General features: G+C 27.8%; 2 protein-coding genes across 3 annotated transcripts in view; one reads left to right on the top strand and one right to left on the bottom strand.

Moving 5' to 3' along the window:
• The window catches only part of s-cup (spermiogenesis-related protein stanley-cup), a 51,003-nt gene that overhangs the window by 27,859 nt on the left and 9,262 nt on the right, over positions 1-13,882 (bottom strand). The gene's annotated exons all lie outside the window — the stretch shown is intronic.
• The window catches only part of fdl (beta acetylhexosaminidase fused lobes), a 55,602-nt gene that overhangs the window by 7,626 nt on the left and 34,094 nt on the right, over positions 1-13,882 (top strand). Inside the window, exon 1 of one of the 2 annotated variants that reach the window (XM_075360813.1) lies at positions 921-1,813. The exons of the other annotated variant lie outside the window; for it this stretch is intronic. The gene's annotated coding sequence lies outside the window, so the exon portion shown is untranslated. Of the gene's footprint in view, positions 1-920; positions 1,814-13,882 lie in introns of those variants that run through there. 2 annotated transcript variants of the gene reach the window in all.

The raw sequence follows: 13,882 nt of genomic DNA on the forward strand, positions 1-13,882 counted from the left end.
GCTATTTATTTCTCACAAACATACATTAAAAAATTTCCATAACACATGTCACATATGAATTAAATCATGAAAAAAATTTACTCGTTCGTTTCTAGCATAATTTGGCTACAAAGATTTGTTAAAAAGTTGTTAAAAAACAGATGACAAAAATTTGTTATAAAGTTTCATACAAAGTTGTGTAAAGATGTTTTTCTCTAATAATCTCTAATATTCTATACATTTTTTATTGTTATGAAAGAGCGGGCATCAACAGCTGCGATCATTATCCTGGTGGAATTTTCTAGCGTATGAAAAGATACCATGCCTGACCGGTATTCAAACCCGGGACATACGCCCAAAATGCCACCTACTCAGTCAAGGAGGTCGGCTGAAGATTTTCTTTTCGATTTAAGTAGCTTTAAAAGTATTAAAAAAGTTAAAAATTTTTAATTTTCATTCTCATTGGCTAATCGATATCGTATTTATAAATGTTATAATTTTATTCCTTTAAAATATATTTTCTTCTGTATTAAGAAAAAAAAATCATTACTCTTACGTGAAATTCAAAATGGTTGTTAATTAATTTATATTGCATTTTTAATGAAATCATTGCGTTGATAAAATAAGCCTATTATGATATAAATATATAATGCACTTTTATATTATTCTATTAAAAGTAAATAAATAAATTGAAGCCAATTAAAAAAAAAATATATTTCTCTTATCACACCCATGACCCGAGTGTAGATAGTCCTAGTAACGTATTCGTGTTGACTATATGCGTCGAGAGTACAGATTAATCGTCATTTTCCCGCTGCTACTTTTTCGTTACCATTTCTTCTTTTGTAATCGTAACGCATTCTAGTGGTAAGAGAACGTACTGCGCTGTAAGGACGATATTATGAAGGCCGTATTAGTCACGTGTTTCTCAGCTGTTTGTCTGTTCTTAACCTGTTTATTGTGCGTATTTTATGGTTAGGATTTGATGTCATTATGTGTTTAAAAGTAATGTTTTAATATAGTTTTTATAGCATTAACTATTACAGGTTAATAGATAAATCCTTTTTTTAGTATTGTTTTACTTTTTTGTTTGCTTTTTAGAGGGGGTTTTTAGTACAGTAGATTAAAAGTGAAAAATAAGTTTATTCCTATTATTCAAATTTACTATGTTACATTTAAAGTTGCCAATCTGAAAGTTAAGTAAAAAAATAAATAATAATAAAGTATGAATTTAAATGTACTAAAATATAATATTGTAATGCGTGTTTTGTATATGCTAGTGTATTAAGGATTTAGATTTCTGTAAAAGCCTTTGAACAGCACAAAACTCACAATCTGTTCAAGGAAAGGTGAGGTAAATGGGTTAGGTTATTCAAACATTATTAATTTTTTATAAATTCAGTGACTTTTTTAAGTGACGAATAATTTAAAAATGTAATGTCTATCGAGTGATTTTTTTTCAGAGAAGATAAATGTCTAATACTTAAAACGAAAACATGAAAATTTATTCAATTTTATATTTCTACTTTTTTTAGATACTGTTATGATATGATTGAGTAAATTTATAATAAAATGAAAATGACATTGTTAAAGCATTTTTAGTTTGAAGAATTAGATTTAATTAAATATTACTAGTATTGCGATACACACCTCATATTACAAAGATTTTAAAAAATTAAAAGAAGAAAATTACATATTAATTAACATAATCAATAATATTCCATAAAGAAATGTAAAACCTATCTGAGAATATTATTTACTTGTATATTTAGTTTTGACATTACGATGTGGAAAATCTGCAAAAGTCTGTGACCCAAGCAGCGTACAATTTAACGTAAGTACTAGTTAAATATTTGGTAACAAATTTATTAAACATTTATAAGTAAATAAAAGTTAATTTTTTAGACCGGCAAAATTAGTATGAATTATTTATATGAAACATTTTAAGCGGTTTTATGAATTTACTTTTGGATTATTATCGTTAAGGTAAATATTTCACCGATAAAATATTGGTATTACTAAAATATACTGATGGCGTACATTTAACAGATTACAACTTAACCGTTAGTTCTGGACTCTGCATGTCATCTTTTTAAAAATAATGAACTTAATTCAATTAAATCCATTCCACCGAGCCAGCAACCTCTGTTGTAGAATAATAGTATCTTGTCTTTCATCTGGAAGGTCATGGATTTGAATTTCCGGTCTAGGAATTGAATTTTCCCGGTCTAATGTGGTGTTTTTTAATACGTTAAAATATTTTCGGACGGTATTTCCGCTTGAAAGATTTAAACTTATTAAATAGAAAGTAATTATTAAAAAATAAATATTAAGTTATAAATGACATATTTCTCATAGATGATAAGTAACAATTTCTGTTTAATTCTAATATACGTTTTCAACACAAAAATGTCTGGATTGATAATGTTATTTTTGAAAGTAACTGAAGTCGTCTGGATTAATTTCATCCCATTACCTATGAAAAATTAATGAGATTAAAATTAAAGAATGAGTTTCACGTATTTACATGTCCACCTAAACACTTGTTCGTAAATAAATTGAAGAAAAAAAATGCATACTAAATATATATATATATATATATATATAAAACGGGGTAAAATCGGTGTAAATAGTAAATAATGAAGATTTGTAAACTGTAAATTCTAAGGCTGAGAAAGACCTGAATTGATGCTGCATACAAAGTGTATCACAAAGTTCTTCCGGGACTTTTATAACCTATTCTACTCGTGAAAATAATGGAAAAATTTAAAAACAGGAAAAAACTAAAATAATGGAAAGATTTTAAATTTGACATTTTTCTCCCCTAAGTTTTCAAAAACTATTGCAGGTACGGTTCTGGGATCTACTTTATTAGATTTTACAGGTCAAAAATCATACGAAGTCACTAATTTTGCCCCTTAATTAATGTCCTAAAAATTTCAGTTTGACTTCATTTCACCGGGGTAGCTGAAATCTGAACGAAATTTTTTCAAAGCTGTAACTCGCAAAGGAGTCATTTTAGGACATATGTTTAGATATACTTTTTCCATCATTTTCCCGAATAGAAGAGGTTATGAATGTTCCGTGAGAAATTCCTGTATATATATTCTTTTCAGAAATTTATGAATAAAAAAGACAGTAAAAAAAGTACAAAGATGAGCGCACTATATTGTTGAGAGATTATTTTTTTTTTTTAGAAATTTCCGTTAGCAATATTCGTAAGAAAGGAACTTTAAAATACAAATTGTTGATTTTTTTATTTTTATTTCCAAGAGATTATTTCTGCCAACAATTCAGGTTCGTTGAACCCTACTTTTCTTCTTTAACGAATGGATAAAAACAAAATCTGCAATTATTTTTTATAAATAAAATGGTAAAATGTCAAACATAAAATTAAAAAAATTACTTTAATAATATAAATGAATATATTTATAAATTATATAATTTATAATTTAAAAATAAAAACGGAAAAATGTGTATATTCTTTTTTTATTTACTGAAATAGACTTTTTTTAATCGATGTGAAACATTTATTATTTTTAAATTATTGTTTAAAATGATTAAACTCCAAAAAATGAAAATGCCATGTGATATTAATAGATCTAAAGAATCCTTTTAAAATAGCAATGACGTATTTACTTCATATTTACTTAATTATGATATTTACTTCTGAAAAAAATATGTTTTTATTTATTATTAATTTTAATATAGCTAAAGAATTTTCCAAAGATACGAAGTTTTATGGGTATTCATAAATTTAGTAAGTAAATAATATTAATTCAAAATAAACATAATAATTTTGTATTATAGCTTAGCTAACGAAGGAAAGCACCTATTGTTTTAAAATTGTTATTAATAGAAAAAAATAAACTACATCAAATTAAAAAGAATTTTATATTTTAAATTATTCTTTTAGCAACTCATTTAAAACAAGAAAAACATCACAAAAAATTTGCAAAAAGTTGTGAGAAAACTATGACTTTTTATTTCTTTTTTTGTATATGGAGTGTCCAATTTCTAACATCCACAAGAAAAAAAAAGTTTAAATAAGAAACTTTTATCAGTTTTTTTAAAGATTATTTCGGTGAAATTGGACATTAAAAAAAATGCTTTCTTAATCTCCGATAATCATATCGAAAAAGGTTTTTGACTGTATAAAATTGTATTACAGAAATTAAAAATGATTAACTATAAAAATAAAATTATATTTGTTATAAACCTTGAAAGATACTTTAAACATTTTGGTTCGTTTAGATTCTTCCGATTGTTCGCGTGAGAGATTTTGTCAAGTACAAATCGTAAATCCATAAACTACTCTTTATGAATATTAACGGTTAGATCAATTATCTATCATTTGAAAAAAATATATATTCTGCTTTAAGAGATGTAGTAATTTAATAGTTAATGCATTATCTTATAGCAATTTAATACCTCATTTTACCTATATTATTAATACTTTGTAATGCCCAAAAATAAAACAAAACCTTATACGTGAACTTTTAGAATTTTATTACAGCGACTACTACAGCTTTAGTAAAGGGAAAATATTCGTAAGTTAAACATATATATGTATATATTAGAACTTTTATTTATTTTTTAAATGTTAGCGTATATATATATATATATTGGAACTTTTATTTATTTTTTAAATGTTAGCGTAAATTAATTAACTATAAAATGCAAAAACTTATTATATGGAGTTATATTCTTTAAACTATTCCCTTTTTTACTCAAATCTATTAACTAACAAGCAAAAATTTCGTGTTTTTTATAACATGATGACGTTGTTAGTATAATGATTTGTTCATACTCGTAATATTATCCTCCTTTGTTGAAAATTTACGTTTGTAACGAAGGCAAAAAATGTTTGATGAAATTAGATTAATCTTTTAGCCGTTTTAAACAAATGTTTTGAAACAAGTCTACTTAGAAATAGGATTTAATTTTTAGCGTAAAGTTCAAATCTAAATATTAAGCTCTCGTAACAAAGTAATACTAAATAAATGAGTAGATATATGTAAACTATATAATCTTCTGCAGCCAAAGCTGTATACAATTAAATTTACAAACTATGTTCACTTACAGAAGTTATAAACTGCATTAGTAGTACAAACTTAGTAATATACAAACTGTGCGTGCAAATATGTAGCGTTATATTATAACTTAATTATAAATAATTGAAGATACAGGAAATGAAATTATTTTTACCATAAAATAAAATTCGTGTAGTGGTTGTACAAATCAAATATATACCATATCAAATGCTTTAAATGAAGAACATAAGTGTAATTTTTTAATTCGGACAGATCACTTCTTGAATGTAGTAAATTATTAAACATGCTGAAATAATATTGCCGTTCAAGAATGTTTCTATCAAACAATGGTAGATTAAGTGACTGTAACCGATTACGATTGAGTGATGCTATACATATTTTGTCTTGATTCTGAATTACCAGTACTAAAACCATTACTAATTAATGTATTTCATTTGCATTTTAAAGTACATCATTTATCTTCGATTTGATTCATATCATCTGAAAAAGTTTCGTTAAAATCTGTTTACTCAATTTTAGGTTGAATATTTTTGAACTAACTTCTTTAAATTTTTTAATTTAGTTTTTAGAGAATAGTTATCACGGATTTTTTAGTTAAAATTATTAACGTACGTTTGAATCTTAGTGATAGAAGATTTGACAGGATCCGTTTGACCTTTAATGTGGCTAAAGTCGATTCTAAACTTCTAAGCTGTTTGTCATACCAATAACAATAAAAATCTATAACAATAACAATATAAAAAAATCTATTAAGTAATTGAATCGATGAATTATGGATTGACAAATAGTTACGTTATCTGGACGATGTGATCTGTAGAATGTAACGCATATTATAATGCACATTCCGACACTTACACAATACTCGGCTAACATTTATGTGGCCAAAATTATCCACAACCTGTGTGGAAGACCATTTTTTATGTAGAAATCGTGCCACACATTTTATTTTATGGCTAATGTATTGTACCGATTGTCGATTTTCTAAATGAATGTAGAAGGTTTAAAGGTTATAATATTTATTTTCGCAAACACATATATGAATAGAATGATTAAAGAACTGTACCCTGTACCTTGTCTTCAAAACTCTTTTTTCCACCCCCTGGGCCAGTGGTTGGTGATATAAAAAAACTTTACTTACATAAGTATTAGGCCCTTATCCAAAGAATAGTAGGAACTTTAAATAAATTCCACATATATATATTTTTTTCGGTCATCCTTGCCGTAAGGGTTGGTCATATCAAAACTTGGTTCAGACAAAAGTTTTAGCTAATGTTTAGAGGACTAACGCCTACAGATCTGTCAAAAAATAAAGACTCTATTACACAACACCGGGAGATGTCGTGTAATAGCAAAAAAAGGGATTTATTATTAATTCTAACTTATTGTTAAATTTTGTGTAATTTATTTTGGTTTAGTTATCTCTAAAATATAGATAAGGTTAATTACAACTTTATTTTGTTTAAATTTACGTTTAGATTAAAATTTAGTCATGATAGGTTGATTTATTTTCTGTTGAAAAAGTGGTCTGGGTTTTTTGAATAATATTAATTTGAAGTAGTTTTAAACCAGTTCTGTGGGTGATACTCAGTCTTTTCTTTGGAGTCTTATTACAGGTATTTATTGTAACTGGAACTAATTTATAAAAATATTTCTTGACTTATTGCAATTGGTGACTAATAATTATTTTCTCCATAACTTTATTTTCATTTACGGGGCTATTGCAGTGCAATTTCATAAATTTTTAGCTTAAATATTTTTGTTTGAAAATAGTTTATATATAATATTTATTTAAGATAATATGCATAAATTAAGAATTGTTATGAAGTGATGTGGAAAAAGATTACAATTGTAAATGGAGTTCATCTGACACATCGATTATTTAATTGGTTTGTTCAATACTTAGCTATTCAAGCAAGTATGCAGTATAGAAATTATATTATGAACGGCTATCAATTGTGATTATTGTGTGCCTTTGTGAATAGCATTCTATCAACGGATTAATATTATTACTGCTACCACATATCAACTAAAATAACGCATATCAGCTTAAATCACTGTACTTCTATTCTGTTATTCATTGTTTATGGAAAATCTTTTGTTGGTTGGGTAAATCTAACTGTGTATTACACGCATAATACTAACAAGTATTTTGTACGTATTTAATAAATATTAGGTATGTATGTCTTTGTTTTAAAACATTACATTATTATTATTGTTATTATTATGATTATTATTATTATTTTTACATTATTATTGCAACTGTGGGGCCACATATTATATGGCTGTAATTTTGTACTTTTTCATGGAATTATATCTCTTTAAGATTAATAAGAATGCTGTGTGATGCTTTGGTATTGTTTTTTGTTCCATTAAAATTAAAACATCAGGTACGACTTATTTATTAATTTAAATAACTGTTGAAATGATTATACGGCATAAAAAATATAACGTATTTAACTTCTTTTTTTTAACTTAATCTAATTTTATAAAGAATTTTTAAAAAACATTTTCTTTTCTTAAGCTGATCAACCAATTAAATATCTAATATAAATGTAATTTTTGTTACACATTAATCATCTTTACTTTGTTAATTATGCTAAGAGATTAAAGTAATGCATTTTAATTTGTAATAGAGGACGTAAGTATGTTTATAAGGAATGTTTCAAAAAGGATACACCCCTATGTTAAGAAGGTAGTAGTCACGCATAGGTAAATTTTATTTCTCCCTAAATGTCAGTTGGCCATACTGTACTCAAGGTTAGCAGCTTGTACAATTGAAGTGTGCTTCTTATGCACTAATGCTGTACCGTTATAAATTCATCTCTATTGTGTTAACTATGTCGTTTTCCAAGGACGAACGTGTGTTTATTATTGAAACTATTGCGCGTATTTATCTTACGAACGAATGAAAGACAAGTTTCGGATAAAAGTTCGCAATTCTTCAGTTCCTAATAAGTCGGCAGTATCGCGTTTGATTAATAGATTTCGTAAGACTGAGAGTGTACATGATCGGAAAAGCACCAGTAGACCGTTACTGTTAACAGTAGAAGTTCTGGAGGATGAGAAAAATTTGACTCGCTCACCCATAAAATCGCTCAGGAAGTTATCTTCACAGACTGGGCTTTCACTAACTACAGCTTTCAGGGCTACTAAAAAATTACAATCGTGTGCTTATCGCACCGGTGTCGTTCAAGAACTGAAAGAAGTAGACCACAAAAATCTTTTACAATATTGTCGTTGGTTTCGTGCTCTTGTTGATGGCAACAGTATTGAAATTTTGGATCGTGTTTATTTCAGCGACGAGGTACGGTTTCACTCACATGACTACATTAACATCCAAAACTGCTGAATATGGAGCACTGAAAATCCTCACGCGTTTCACGAACGACCATTACATGCACGTAAAATTGGTGTTTGGTGTGCGATCTCCCGGTGTCGTGTAATAGTGTCTTTATTTTTTGACAGAACTGTAGGCGGTGAAATCAAAATTCTTTATGCATCATACATCTTACTACAAAAAGATAAGCTAAACAAAGCTAGAGAGTTCATACCCTATAGTTGGTGTGGTTTATCGCAACTTAATCAAACGATTTATTGACATATTAGGTTTAGACGAATGAGAATGTCAATTCCATCAAGATAACAACGTGTCATATTGCTAATGAAACGCTGAATTTATTACGAGAATTTTAGATAGATTTCATAAGAAAGCTACCTATTGTAATGGGTATCATGATTATGAAAAAATCATGGGTATCTGGAAAATTTCGACATATCTTCGTGTTTCACATTCCCCAGACCCCAAAACCACTTTCAGCTCAAAATTGTATGTATACATTTATATATACGTATTTCACTTTCTTTGCGCCAATCTCTTTCAAATTGTTTCCTAAAAATAACTCGACTCAAAATCTCGGTCGAGTTCGTAAAAAGCCAAAATTTATCAATGGGGTTGAAATGGGGTGGCTTTTTCGAAAAAATAAAATATCGCTATTACCTTTTTATTAAATAAAATATCAAATTCGTTTAAAGTTCCTACTATTTTTTGGATAAGGGCCTAAAACTTATGTAAGTGAAGTTTTTTGATATAATAAACCACTGGCCCAGGTGATGGAAAATAGTGGGGTGTGAAGACAAAAAAAATCATATCTCCCTTAATAGGCACAGTATAGAATCGGTTTAAAATGGTCATTAGTCCTCTAAATATCACCTAAAACTTTTATCTGAAACAATTTTTTACATGACCAACCCTTACGGCAAGGGATGACAAATTGTTGCTGGAATTGTAAGATGGGGCTTGACGTATGCTAAACATGTGAAACTTTTTTCACATGCAACCATTGTCGTATTAAGTAAATTTGAAGTTTTTCTTAATTTTAAGGTGGAAGTCTTTTTTATCTTCCCAGGCTTCCAAGATTCCCAGATCTTACACCAGCAGACGTTTTCCTTCGGGAGTATTTATAAATTGTAGTTTTCAAAAATAAATCCTCATAGACTTGACAAATTAAAGGCTGTCATTGAAGTGTGATTTCAAACATTACGAAAAGTGGCTGCAAATGTTATGAAACGTGTACGAACCTACATCGGGATTACAGGAAATCATTTTTGACATCTATTGTAAAGTTATTAAAGGTAATTTGAATATTGTTGTACAAGTATTTTATTATCGTTATTTTTTTAAAAAATAAATTCACGTCGTCAAACAAAAGAGTTGCGTCCTTTTTCAAACACCTGTTATATACGTACACACCGTACTCTGTAAGCGCAATTAATTTTGTGTAATTTTTTTGGCGGTGTAAGCGTAATAGTATATTAATTTATTACCAGTCTAAAATAGGTTTACATATTAAAATTAATAAATTTTATTTATTGTTTTTTTAACATCAATTATTATTGTTTTGTGCTGACCACGGTTGAAAAATGGAATGGGGAATAGCGAGTTATTTTATTAGAAATATGATATATATTTCGTAGAGATTGAAAAGATTGTACGGGGGTTGAGTGTTTAACAAAAGATTTACAGTCATAGTTTACTCCGAATTAATTATTTGTTAACAACGAAAATATGTGATTTAGTGCTATAATAAATTAGTAGTATCTTTACATTAATACTATGTACCCCGCCTTCATTTCAGTGTCCTATTACAGATATTTAATTCACGTAGATCGTTTTATAAATGATATTGATTGTAATTGATGGTCTCAATAATCCGAAAATCGGTAATCATGTGTGTAATTTTAGGTATGTTCATCTGTAGTGCTATTTTATAGGTAAATTTCTAAATTTTTAGCGTAATCTCATATTGTTATCGACACGAACAATCGTTCTTAGATTTAATATATTCAAGTATGACTATGTCTATATTATCGTCCACCAGGATGAAAATGTAAATCGACCTGGCTATTTTCCTGATTTTTGTATCATTTAACATAAACACAGTCATCGAGCCGTTATTTTCTGGTTGAAATAATTACGTAGATAGATAGTATTTTATGTAGTGGTTTAATGTTATTGTGACCAAATGTAAGCATTTGTATCATTTTTTTAACATCCTATTTAATATTACTATTATTATTAATAATTTGATTTTTTCCTTAAATTTAATTCTTTTGAATTTTTTATGTTTTGGGTTTACTTTTAATAATTGAACTAACATGAATTATATTACAAACGAGCTGAATATTTTAAATGCAAACGAACTTACTTTATTGAAAATAACTACCATTTAACCACTAATGTTAATAATTCTGTTGCATTTATTTAGTAATATTTTAGGGTGAATATATTTTTTCCTTTATAGTTCTCACAGTAATAATAAAGATTGGTAGTTGTTTAGCCAGGACTCATTGATACAGATAAATGTTCTTCAACATTAAGATAAATGTTCTTCAAAAATAAGTGCCTAGTCCCAGGAAAATTTATTAAAAGAAAAAATTAATTTCCAAATTAAAAAATAAATCTTTTAGAATGATATGAATTGCGTATGAAGGACAATTTGAAGGAATTTTCGAAATATTTTAATTGTAGCTTTTTAAATGAGCTTTGGAAGTAATTGTAAGATGTAATGACGTGAAGAAGACCTCGAGATCTGCAATGTATTCACAATATACCGGTATTCAGTCACAATGATCATTGATATTAATATTTATGGCTTACTTATTTATTGAATTTGTTTTTGTAATATCTATCGGTAATAATTCTTTAACAAACGATGAAATATTGAAAATTCTTTGTAATTGATTATTTCCTGTTTCTGATGTTATGTTTAATTATGTCGTTTCTAATTGTTACAAATACTATAGTCTACGCATTTGCCCTAAAGACGATTCGTTTTCTTGTAAATCGGAAGCAATCCTATTTTTTAAGAAAAATAATAAATTGCCGCCCTTATCTACTTAAAAACTATTCAATTAACTTTAAAAAGGTTTCATCACATTTTATGGTTTTATGTTGGTAAGAAGCTTTAACGTTCAACATTTGATAATTAATTCTCTACATGACTGGATGGTGTGCAAATTGAACAAGTGCAAGAATTTAAATATTTGGGCTCGCTGATCCAGGAGAAGAAAGTAGCAGCCACGGCGGAAATCTACAGTCGAATTGGTCAAGCAATCGCAGCATTTCTTCCCTGAAGCGGTTCTTGTGGAAACAAAGCAACTTCTCGCTGAACACCACAAAGTTCGTCTTTTTCGAACCCTAATCTTGCCAATTTTATTGTATGGAGCAGAAACGTGGACACTACTTAAGACAAACCTGAGCAAACTTGGACTGTTCCAAATGCGATGCCCACGTCATACCATCAGAGTCTCCACGAAGTGAGACTCATCACATTCGAAATGAGGATATCTGCCATCGCTGCGAACAACAGCCAACAATCGAGGAACAGATTCAAAAACGAAGACAGCGATGGTTTAGCCATGTCTGCAGAATGAATGGAAACCGGTTACCATTCAAATTCCTCTGGCATGAACCCATTGCAGAGTCCAACGAACAGCTCCAAAGAAAACGTGTATCAAGCAGATCGATGGGATAAAAAATCGCAGACTAAACCTTAATGAGGCTAAATAATGGCCTTGGATCGCTATGTATGGAAGCGTTTTTTTTTGTGAAATCAGACAACCATTGGCACCCACAGTAGTTTGCAGGCTTAGGAGTCGATCCAATCCAAACGCCAGCTAGTGATCAAGAGAAGAAAAATACATTACTGGGTTTACGTCTGGAAAATTGACTAAAACAATTTTTATGGAATTTATTCACTTAAGCGTCGATAACAAAACTGATGTCAGCTTTCGATGGTTCCGATGAATAAATATGATTAACAAGTTTTCCTTTTTTTTCTAGAATAAATTTAATCCAATGTTTTTACAGTTACCTCATAAATTATAAGTATTTCTATTGTAAGAGTGATTATACACATTAGAAAAAATATGTAGGCTTAATTATACATTACTTATGCGTAATCAAAAGTAGTTATATCAAAAGAAAGTATATATTTGCTAATGTGATGAAGAAAGTTATTGACAGTAAATCTACCTAAATTTCCAAATGTTAACTATATTGTAAAATAAAATAAAATTTTGTGAATTTTTAAGATATTAATTTAAAAAAAAAATAACAATAATAATATTAAAACTAATTATTCAGTGTACTATAAAAATTTGAATTTTATAATACTAAACTTTAAATACAATAATTATGTTAAGCAGGTATAAATTATAATAAATTTAAAAAAATAGTAATTAGGTATATATAGTCAGTAATTTATTCATTTAAAGAAGAAGTTTTTTTTCTTATTGATGATTACAATATGGCAAATTAAAAGCAGAAAAAAATAATGGTTTTTATTATTGTTATTACTTTGATTCTATTTGATAAAAAAAACCGCAACCAAGCATTATTAACGGTTGATTTTAAATGGGGAAGTGAACTCGTCTGCATCTATACTGAATATTAATCTTGACTCTTGATACAATATTTATGAGCGATAAAATCAAATTGTTTGGGTGAAAAATCTCTTGAAAACATCTCTTCATTTCCAATATTTTTTTCCCGTTACATAAAATATTAAAAATATTCATTTAAAAAATCTTTTATAATTGCAAAATATAATCTTTAAAATAGAAGAGCAATAACCTGAATGACGTTCTTCATTTATTAAATGAGTAGTTTGTTGTTCAACTTATAAAAAAAAACTTAACCAAATTTTAAATAATTCAATTAAAGTAATAGATTTTCTTTTTTCATGACTTTTTATATACGATTTCTCTAAGTTCTCTTTTCCTTTGTGCCCGTATTTCTTACCGAATATCTGACATTTTAATCAACTGTAGTCTGACGGACGTATTTAATTCTGAAACTAGGAATTAAGTATTTCTATTTGCTTTTGAATTAAGTATTTATTTCGGTTTTTCCTTTTGCAGAGGATAATCCAGTATTATATAAAAAAGTATAACCAATATATTATGTGAAACGATTTAAAGAAGACGAAAGACGTAAGAGGACACGGCTGATTAGTAATTTTAAATCTAGATCGAAAATATGAAATATTACCGTCACAAAAGAAAAGTGATCTATTCAGTTGTTAATGTATAAAGAAAGCAGTAAAAGAAGATGTGCTGAACATTTATAACCAACAATATCTAAAACTGAAGTAAACTAATAACTGTAACAGAAAAAGAATTGCTTTAATTTAAATGATCAGTATTAAGTATTTAGGATTTAAATTTACTAGTCATATTAATGTAAACTTTAATTAATAACGCGGTAGTTTTGGCACAAATAAGTCAAATACATATACCAGGAGGTTTTTGAAAAATTAGATCTCATTGATTTTTTTTATTGACTGTTG

Source organism: Lycorma delicatula, chromosome 3, assembly GCF_047948215.1.
Source record: "Lycorma delicatula isolate Av1 chromosome 3, ASM4794821v1, whole genome shotgun sequence".
NCBI lineage: Eukaryota > Metazoa > Arthropoda > Insecta > Hemiptera > Fulgoridae > Lycorma > Lycorma delicatula.